The sequence below is a fragment of the Podarcis muralis genome, chromosome 1, assembly GCF_964188315.1.
Source record: "Podarcis muralis chromosome 1, rPodMur119.hap1.1, whole genome shotgun sequence".
NCBI classification, from domain to species: domain Eukaryota; kingdom Metazoa; phylum Chordata; class Lepidosauria; order Squamata; family Lacertidae; genus Podarcis; species Podarcis muralis.
Window position 1 is genome coordinate 75,123,157 of NC_135655.1, and position 9,316 is coordinate 75,132,472.

Below are 9,316 nucleotides of genomic sequence, written 5' to 3' on the forward strand. Positions count from 1 at the left end.
AGATGCAATCAAAGCTGTTAATTTGTGGAACTTTTTGGGGGTAGATGGTTGCCCTAATCCAGCTTGGTTCAGGCAACAATCAGATGCTGGGGGGGGGGGGGAGGCAGTGTTTGAATGAACACCGTCCCCCAATGACCTGCCCCATCAAGCGGCTGTGGTATTCATGCACATAACCCACCTGTGTGGAATGACTGCAATATGAAGCGGTAGCTCTGGCATGATGTTTTTCTCCTTCTGAATCTCCCACTCACTTCCTGTGTGAAGGAGGCAGCGCAGAGAATTAAGGGTCTACGATAGGTTGAGTGGAGACATATAGAAGCTATTATTAGCATTAGCAGTTTGAACAGTCAAATTGATGAGATGCTTGAGGAAGATGTTGGTAAATTAAATGCAATTAGCAACATTCTAAAACCATTCTATCACTGATTTTTTAAAGGACATGTTTATTGCAAGGATGACCAAATGTAGCTAGAACTCAGAATGCTGTGCTGAATACCAATCCACCAAGAGAAAATGCATCTATTACATATTCGTAGCAGGTTTGTGAAAAAGCAGATTATGCTACTGGGCAAAAAAAAGGTGGGGGGGGAGAGATAAAACTGAGTGTAAATCAGAGCAAGATGAGGGGAGCTGAAACAGAACCTTTTAATTGCTTTCTGATAGCCTGGGTCAAATACTGAACGTGATTTTTTAAAAAGCTAACACAGAGAAGTACAAGATCTTCTGTTTGATACTCCCTCCTGCTGCTCTTTGAATGGATGTGGAGAAGCTTTGAATCTAATTTTTTAAAGAGAGGGAGAGGTTTCTTAGGGTTACCTGCTTTTTCCTTTTTTCCTTTTTTAAAGATTCAAACATTACTTCTGAAAAATGCTTCTCTATTGTAAAGCATAAGCATTCCTTTAGATCATACAACAAACACACAATCAGCGGCAATCACCCAATCCCAAATTACATCTAAGATTCTTGGACTGATTAACACAGAGAGATTATTATTATTATTATTATTATTATTATTATTATTATTATTATCATCATCATGATTATTATTTTGATTATCATTCCAATGCAAAAGGAGCATGAAATTAACTGAAGGACAGATCCTGGTCTAGTTTATCAGTTGGAAGTTCCATTTGTGTGAAACAGCCACAGGGATGATACAGGGATGATACAGTGGTACCTTGGTTCTCAAACTTAATCCGTTCCGGAAGTCCGTTCCAAAACCAAAGCGTTCAAAAAACAAGGCGCACTTTCCCACAGAAAGTAATGCAAAATGGATTAATCCGTTCCAGACTTTTAAAAACAACTCCTAAAACAGCAATTAACATGAATTGTACTATCTAATGAGACCACTGATCCATAAAATGAAAGCAATAAACAATGTACTGCAGTCACGCAGTCAATTAGTAGCTGAACTGGGTTCCACACAGTCACAAAAAAACAACAAAAAAGAGCCACAAAAATGCAAAATAAATAGCAAAAACAGACAGACCTCAGCATAACACTCAAAACAGAAGTGTGGCACTCAAATCGGAAGCGTAACACTCAAAACGGAACATGTTCAGCTTCCGAAAAAGGTTTGCAAACCAGAACACTTACTTCTGGGTTTGCAGTGTTTGGGTTCCAATCTGAGTACTAAGGCGTTTGAGAACCGAGGTACCACTGTACTTAAAAAAAATAAATAGAAAAAGAAGCCCTCAAAGAGTCATTTGCTATGCATTTCCACACTTCTTTTTACAATGACTAACTCCCACAAAGAAAGCAGGCTCCACAGTCACTTCTGTGTCTAACTCTACCAACTCAAGGGATTAATTTGGCTAAATGTGCTCAGATTGTTTAGGGGAAGGAGCTGGGAGGCACAGCTAATGGCTTCTCTTCTTGGCAAGGAGCCCAAGGAGGTGCCAGGCTGGTGATTATTTTTTACCTTGCACCGGCAGTCCCTTGGAGAATGCATTTCCTTCCCAGTTTGGGACACTAGCCATTATTTTGAACAGTGCCCTTTTCCTCTAGCCTTTCAAGATGAAATGCCTTTTTCTTTTATTATGTTAACATTCTATTTCTTCCTCCTCATCCTGGAACTTGCACCTCCCTTTCTCTACCTTCTGAAAGGGTGTTCAGGTAATGTGGTTCAGGAGCTTTCAATACACTGTGCCTAAGGGCCAGTGCACACACTCACCTAACTGAATGGTGGAGGAGAGTTTGTGTTCTCACATGCCACCTCCTTCATGCACAGAAGAAAATGAGAGCTGCATAAGGCCATTGCACAATCTGCCCCCTACCATAGCTGTCCCTTATTTGGCGGGAAAGTCCCTTATCCCAGCGCTGTGTCCCGCTGCTGTCCCTTATTGATGCTGTCCCTTAAATTTCCCGGGTTTCAAAGGAAGCAGCTCCTCTCCCTCCCTCCCTGCTGGCCAGGGAGGAGGGAGGCTCCAACTGTGTTGCTTGGCTGCATTGCTCACCCAATAAGGAGTCTAAGAACAACTGGTGGGTGGAGCTTGCATGCCTTGTGCCAATCAAATCAGCCGCGTTGCCTGGGGACTCGCCTTTGCTCAGCGCTTCCCAGCGGAGAGGTGACGGTGGTTTTCCTTGCTGCATCCCCTTTGCCGGGTTGCTGCGCTGTGGGAACCACCTCTTGAGGCTTCGTTTGGCTGTTGGCTGGGTTTTCTGCCTTTGGCTCAGAGGGGCTCATACCTGTGTTCGGAAAATCCCTTATTTTGGCTGCTGATCCCTTATTTTCGAGGCTGCTGGTCCCTTATTTTCAAATCTGTAAGTTGACAGCTATGCCCCCTACTCCTTTCTGAACTGGACCTATGGAGTTCCTGGGTATGGAGCATTCATATCCCACATTACTTAGAGTACTCAGGTACTCTGGCAGCCATTTCTGGGCCAGGGAAAAGAATTACTTGCACTTTTTATGATTATGTAACTCTTTTCTATCTTATTGTATTTTAAATATACTGTAAGTTGCCTCGTGAACTTTGCTTAGCAGGCAGAGTATAAATGCTCCAAACTAACCAACTACTGGAAATGGAAGTTGTCTCAGTAGGAGGCAGGCTCACATTTTCAGGAGGCCCTTCTGCAAAGATGGAATGGCCATCTGTCAGGGAGGCTGGCTCTGACACTGAGCTGAGGCTGGACTACAAGACCCTTCCAATTCTGTTTTTCCACTGGGCAGTCCAAGGTATCCCCAAAATGAGGGCTACTGTTCTGCTTGTTTTGCACTGAGCCTACAGACCCTCCAAATGTCCCTATTTTCCAGGGACACCCCTGATTTAGAGAAGCCGTCCCGGTTTCTGATTTGATCCTGGAATGTCCCACTTTTCCTTAGGATGTCCCTATTTTCATTGGAGAAATGTTGAAGGGTATGGGCTACACACTGGGGCATAACGAAAAAACATCTCTTTGGGTCTAGGAAACTCTCTCACTGAAGCAGTTCATTAACATTAAATATTCATTTGGATAAAATAAAACCCCTATGCTAACTACTAATGGTAGTAATAGGGTCCTTGTATAAGTCAGAATTCTACCCTTCTTGTCAGAAATAATCTCTTTTTGCTGTCACCTCAGTCACCTCAAATGTTAGCATAGATAAAATGGTATTGTATATTAAATATTGGGTCTTGGGTTTTAAATATTGACTCTGTTTCTCAATATTTATGTGAACAAGTCAGGGTTTATCCACATTTGAACATTATTTAGCTGTTAATTAATTTTCCTCCCATGTGAATTAGACCAGAGTAGACCATACTCAGATACGTCTGAATATGTATATGAGAAGCAACTTTGGTCTTTCCTGTTCATGTCAGTAGGTGCTCCCTTTTCGTGTTTGTCCCTGCCTCCTATTTTTTCATGTCTATAATGCCAATGAAGTGCTGACAGGGCCTGTGTGCAGATAGCTATGCAACCTTGCTTTTAAAAAAACAAAACAAAACCACGCAAGAAATGTGCAAAAGCAAACAGGGAATTGTAATTTTTGTTGTGCAGCTTTCTGTGCAAATCTGAGGGATCGAAAGAAAGAAAAAACTTCATCTTCCACAGCACATGGGAAATAGTTATGAGCAACAAATGGAAAAGAATTGGAAACATTGAGGAAGTGACCCCAGGTGCAGCAGAACCCGGTTTTCCTCAGTTATCAGATTATTCCTGTAGTGGGTAAACCCAAATTTCCAGGAGAGAAACAACAAGGCTGGTGTTGTTTGAAGGTAAAATCATGTGGACTATGCAAATTATATGGGAACACAAACAGCTGTAAGCACACAGTCAATTCCAATGTGGACAAGCCCTCATTGAGTTCAACATGTGTTGTTGGAAAGGCATAATACAAATATTAACCCAAATCAAATATTAAATCAAGTTGTTGGTAATAAGGTGAAATATAGGCATTTATAATTAATATGTGCTTTTTGGTTTCTATTTGAATTACAAATGGCTCAAGGCAAAACCTGCTTTAACCTTCACTTTTACATTGCTTCTGGAAGGTTCTCCAGCTTCCTTCAGAAGTGAAATCAGAAATCCCAGAAGCCTCTACCTGCCTTTCTCAACCTGTGGGCCCCAGATGTTGTTGAACTGCAACTCCCATCACCCCTAGCTAGCAAGGCCAGAGCTCAGAGATGATGGGAGTTGTAGTCCAACAACATCTGGGGACCCACAGGTTGAGAACCACTGCATGACAAAAATGAATAGAGACTCGTGACCTCAGCATTGCTTTCTTTCTGCTTTTCCCTCAGAGTGCTGTTGGGATGATAGGGGCTCTTCAGGAGGCGTTTATTCAGGGCAGGTTTTTGAAGCCGGTCAGAATTGGCTTTATTTGATGCACCCGATGTGCCTACAGGGTATTAATTTGCAGCACAGGGCTTTGTAATTTCATGCTAGAACAGCATAAAATGGAGGAAGAACAACTCATCCAGAAGGAGGAGATTATGTAACAAAAGCTAAGAAGAATCTGTAGTGACATTAAAGATCCTTTGGAACAATCTTCTTGCTAGTTCTGTAATTCTGTATACCCCTCTAATTGGTTTTAAACAAGAAGCTGATAAAAAGAGGAAAATAACCCAGAATTAATTGGCTTCAGTTCCCTAAATTTATTTGGACAATAAATATATTTCAACTGAAGAAACGTATCACATCTTGTAGAAATTTATTATGATTAGACTCCACACATACACACCCATAGCGTTTCTGGCTTTCTCTTTAAGCACATTACAACTCGGGTAAGTGGTTGCTCTTGTGGTCTATACACGACCAAGAAGTCTTTGCTGCTACTGAAGGCAAATTGGGTTTTTGAATGGAGACCTGCAACCCAACAAGTGGCACCTGTGTAATACACATTTTGAAACACCAGCCTGCCACATTTGCATTTTACATGTTCGGGTCTATACTTAATTTAACTTTATACCTCACCTAAAAGAACAGCCCTGCTGGTTCAGACCAAAGGCTTATCCAACACCCATCATCCAGTATGTGAGAATGCTGTGAGGCCAACCAGATGCCCATGGGAACCCCACAAGCAGCACATGAGCTCAACACCACTCTCCTCCTCATGTTCCTCAGCAACTAGTTTTCAGAGGCATGTTGTCTGTGATACTGGAGATAATATATCATGTCTAGTCTCCCCAGATTGGTTTATCCTCCACGAATTTGTCTAATCCTCTTTCAGAGCTATTCAAGTTGGCAGGTGTAATCTTGTGGCAGCAAATCCTGTAGTTTAACAATGCTCTGTGTATATAGGCACTTGGTATCAACTGTCCTGAATCTGCCAGCTTCGTTGGAGGACCACAATGTGGTACAAACACTGTGCCTACTGGGGACAGAGATGATAATAATAATAATTTATTCTTTATACCCCGCCCATCTGGCTGGGTTTCCCCAGCCACTCTGGGCAGCTTCCAACAGAATATTAAAATACAATAGTCTATTAAACATTAAAAGCTTCCCTAAACAGGGCTGCCTTCAGATGTCTTCTAAAAGTGTGGTAGTTGTTTTTCTCTTTGACTTCTGGTGGAAGGGCGTTCCACAGGGTGGGCGCCACTACTGAGAAGGCCCTCTGCCTGGTTCCCTGTAACTTAGCTTCTCGCAGCGAGGGAACCGCCAGAAGGCCCTTGGCACTGGGGAAAGGACTGCATACCTTCAGAGGGAGGGACTTCATCCTCAAAATGATAGGCCAAACAACCAGAGCAGGTCTACCCTGCCTCCAGAGGCCCGTTCCCACCACCACCATTATTATTATTATTATTATTATTATTATTATTAATATTATTACAATATATTTTTATTAAAGATTTCTTAGTTTACAAAAAATATGTGCATTGTCTCTTTTTTCAAGTTTTGTTTTCTACAAATCAGTTTCATGGGGTTTTTTTTGTGAGACATTAATATTGCATGCAGTAATAGATTGGGAAGAGGGGGAAAGAGGGCGGATGGTGAGTGGGGTGGGGTGGTAATGCTTCTATTCTTCTACTTAGTGTATGTGTAGGGTTTTGTGTCAGTGTCACTTGCTGGACTATTATTTGAGGATGTAGCAGAGGCCATGAAGTAAGACTTCTTTGCTGCCTTTATTGCCACATGGTAGATGTGATTATATGTTCTAACCAGTGCTACATTGGCCTTAGAGTGAGACTTACACCACTGATCATAACATGGAGGCAATGCCTTATCAGGTGTCCAGAGAAGCCATGAAAGTGAAGAGGATGTATGTGTGAAAAAGAAGCCCATCAGAGGTGCATGTGTGTTTGTAAATATGAAACTATCAGTAAATACTCGGGCTTCAACAACATGCTTACCAGTTGCAGACTAATGGTACATATTGCCACTTATGGCTAACCCCATATTTCCATACAATTCCCTCTGCTATCTGCTTTGAGAGTTTCAAAGTGAATGGTACTGTTGGTTAATCATGGCATTATGACATCAGAGTGATGTGAAGGTATAAGTAGGGAAGAATTCTGAACAAATATCTTACTCTTCCCACTGCCTTCACAATATTCCCTAAACTGGCACGCATAAATTGATGAATGGGGAATTATCTAAGTCAGGGATATGAAGCCTGTCAAACAGCTGCAAAACGGCATTCTCCAAATAAGATGCGGTTAAAAGAAAGAATCATTGTTCAGGACCTGAACAGGAGTATAAAAGACAAATCGCAGTCCCTCAAGAAATGGGTGGAAGAACTGGAAAGAGATGTGGAGGTGGTTATGAGCCTGATAAATGAGAAAGAGGAAAAGATTAAGAAATTAGAAAGTCGTAACAGGAGCTTGGCACACATCAATCGAAAACTAGGCACAAACAGGAATAATGCCATCAAGGTTTTTCAGCATCAAGATGATAGACCAGGACCTCCCTTACAGAGTAGAGAAAGCAACGAGCAGGCCAATGTAATTCAAGCCAGAAGAAAAGAGCCTCATTTATCTACGAAGAAGCCCGATTCTCATTTGGCAAGGACCAATTCTGATACAGAAACAACGATAAGAGACCCTGCGGAACAGTCTGAAAATATTAGGGGGGTACCTGTACAGTATCAAATTACTCCAAAGTTACCAGAGGGAAGTGAGAGAATGAGTGCTGAAGACTTACTCATCAGGCCTAAACAAGCCAAATTGTCAGATTACCTCTCCGATCCTTTAAAGCTTTTGCATGCAGTTTTACTTTGCATTGGACTTTGCACAGTTTTCATACTATTATATACCTACTTCTTCAACAATAACTTCATAGTTAATAGCCTTCTCCTGCTGCTGAATGACCAAGACGTTGCAGAACTGATACAATTTTTTTCGCCATGCCTTACTTGGAAAAATAATGGCCTAATGCCATTTTAAGAATCACTCTTCTCAACCTTCTAGGAACACTTAAGATCACTTTATTGTCACTTTAAAAAGCAATATGTACTTTAAATTTATAATTTCCTTGTATTAAAAAAAACCCACTCTCCAAAAGTATGTCATCTGATTCTTTAACTATTTTGCTAACATGAATTAAGAATTTCAGTAAGGTTTGTTCTCCTGTACAGAAGACATCATTAAAGAAAGGCTGTAGCTCAGAAGTAGCTCAAGTGCTTTGTATACAAAAGGACCCAGGTTCAGTCCCCAGCTTGTCAAGGTAGGTTGGGAAAAACTCCTGTCTAAAATCCTATACAGCTGCTGGCAGTAAGTGTCAGTGATACTATGCCAGATGGAGCAATTACCAGACTCAACCTAAGGCAGCTTGCTATATGTTCCTATATTCATATTATGTACCATGCCAATTTAGGTGTTTAATGCTGCAATCCTAAACCCATCATTTGCTAGAGATCACACCCCATTGAACACAGGGTAACTTACTTCCAAGTAAACATGGATAGGATTATGATGTTACAGTGCAGTAGTTGCATGTTTACTCAGAAGCAAGTTCTGCTGCATCAATTGGGCTTTCCCCTGACTAGTAAGTGTGTTTAGCGTTACAGCCTTACAATGTGATTTTGAGAACATTCCAAGACATCTTAAAATTGTATATGCTGATGATTAAGAATGCTAAGAAATAGAAGGAGGGTAGTTCTTTAATTCTTCCAGAGTTTATTTACCCAGGGAGGTAGACTGGTCAGGGAGGGAGGAAGGATGCCTGCTCATGCTACATTGGGTTTCACCCATCTTTTGCTTACATTAGCTGCTCTGGTCTTTACTTAGGGCCTACCCAGAAAAGTATGAGAAATAAAATGGCTCATATATATATTCTAAATACACTTGCCAAAATTTACCAAATGAAGCCATCAAAGCCATGTTCAAATGGGTTTCAGTGGGAGACCTCATTTGCTTTTGGAAGAGGCTACAAATACATTACTAATGTCTTTTCAAAACTCTATGCATACATTATTCAAAATCTTTACAATAATCCTGTAAAGTTGGTCAGTATTATTATCTGCCCATTGCAACTGGAAGACTGAAGCATAGTGCCTTGCCTAAGGCCACACACCCATGAGCTGACACCAGAGGTGAGCTCTGAACCAATAGTTTCCTATGTCACAGCTACTCAGAATTAGCCATTATGCCATGCTTCCGCTATCATGACTTATGTAGCAATTTCACCTCATGATACAGCAATTGTATGTTTGTTCTAAAAATCAATTTATGAGTCAGGAAGTCGTGAGTCCAAAGTCTGGAATTAACCTATTCTCTTGGTTTGTAGGAGGCGGATCAACTTGCGAAAGCCTTAGATTTTCTTCTCTCTCATTTGTGCTGGAAGCTAGAGGAAGAAGGAAGAAAAGTCACAGAGTTTGCTTGGATTTGTGAATAAATGTTTTCATTGCGGCCATTTGGCCCAGATGTTCCATATTTGCACTAGGCAAGCTAGG